The sequence below is a fragment of the Melospiza melodia genome, chromosome 25 (assembly GCF_035770615.1).
Source record: "Melospiza melodia melodia isolate bMelMel2 chromosome 25, bMelMel2.pri, whole genome shotgun sequence".
Classification (NCBI taxonomy): Eukaryota; Metazoa; Chordata; class Aves; order Passeriformes; family Passerellidae; genus Melospiza; species Melospiza melodia.
This window is the reverse complement of record NC_086218.1, coordinates 12,116,253-12,117,440: the sequence shown is the minus strand read 5'-3', so window position 1 is coordinate 12,117,440 and position 1,188 is coordinate 12,116,253.

Below are 1,188 nucleotides of genomic sequence, written 5' to 3'. Positions count from 1 at the left end.
GAGGGGTTGAGGCCGCGTTGTCCCCTCGGTGTCACCGCCACCCGCTGCCGGGGTTGGAGCCCTGTGGTTGGTCCCGGAGATTTCACAGGGAGCAGCTTGGTGTGTTCCCAAATCCAGGGGGATGTGTAAATCCCAAAAACAGCCCCGTCCAAAACCATTCCCATTGGGATCTGCGTGTCCCTAAATCCAGGGGGATGTGTAAATCCCAGAAAAAAACCCCATCCCAACCATTCCCATTGGGATCTGCGTGTCCCTAAATCCAGGGGGATGTGTAAATCCCAAAAACAGCCCCGTCCAAAACCATTCCCATTGGGATCTGCGTGTCCCTAAATCCAGGGGGATGTGTAAATCCCAAAAAGAGCCCTGTTCCGACCATTCCCGTTGGGATCAGCATGTTCCCAAATCCAGGGGGACACACAAATCCCAAAAAAATGCCATCCAAATCATTCCATTCCCCAATCCCACCAGGATCAGCAGGGGAGTTCTGCGTGTCCCCGAATCCAGAGGGAACACACAAATCCCAAAACAGTCCCATCCCAAGCCATTCCCATTCCCATTCGGATCAGTGGGAGGGTTCTGCGTGTCCCCGAATCCAGAGGGAACACACAAATCCCAAAAAACAGCCCCATCCAAACAATTCCCATCCCAAACCATTCCCATTCCTCAAACCGTTCCCATTCCAGTCGGGATCCACGTGTCCCCAAATCCAGAGGGGACACACAAATCCCAAAAAAATCCTTCCAAACCATTCCCATTCCCTGTGCCTTGATTTCGGGGCCGCCCTCCCTCGGGGCTGGCTGCCCCCGCTCTCCCCCATCCCAAATCCCCCCGGACTGGGGGGAATTTGGGGTTTCCATACGCACATCGTTCCATGGGATCCCCCTGGATCCCCCTGGATCCCTCCTGTGAATGTAAATCCAGCAGGAATCGCGTTCCCGGGAATCGGGAGCAGCCAGAACTTCCGGACTGGGAGCTCGGCCGGGGACTGGGGGGCTCTGGGGACCCCGGGTTGGGACTGGGGATTTGGGGGGTGAGTTTGGGAGGGAATTCCCAAAGGGCCCCAGTTTGGGATGGGGGAATTTGGGAGTTTTGGAGAGAATTCCCGGCCCCAATTCCCCAAGGGACCCCAATTTAAGGTGGGGGAATTTTGGGGGATAAATTTTGGAGGGAATTCCCAGTTGATTCCCA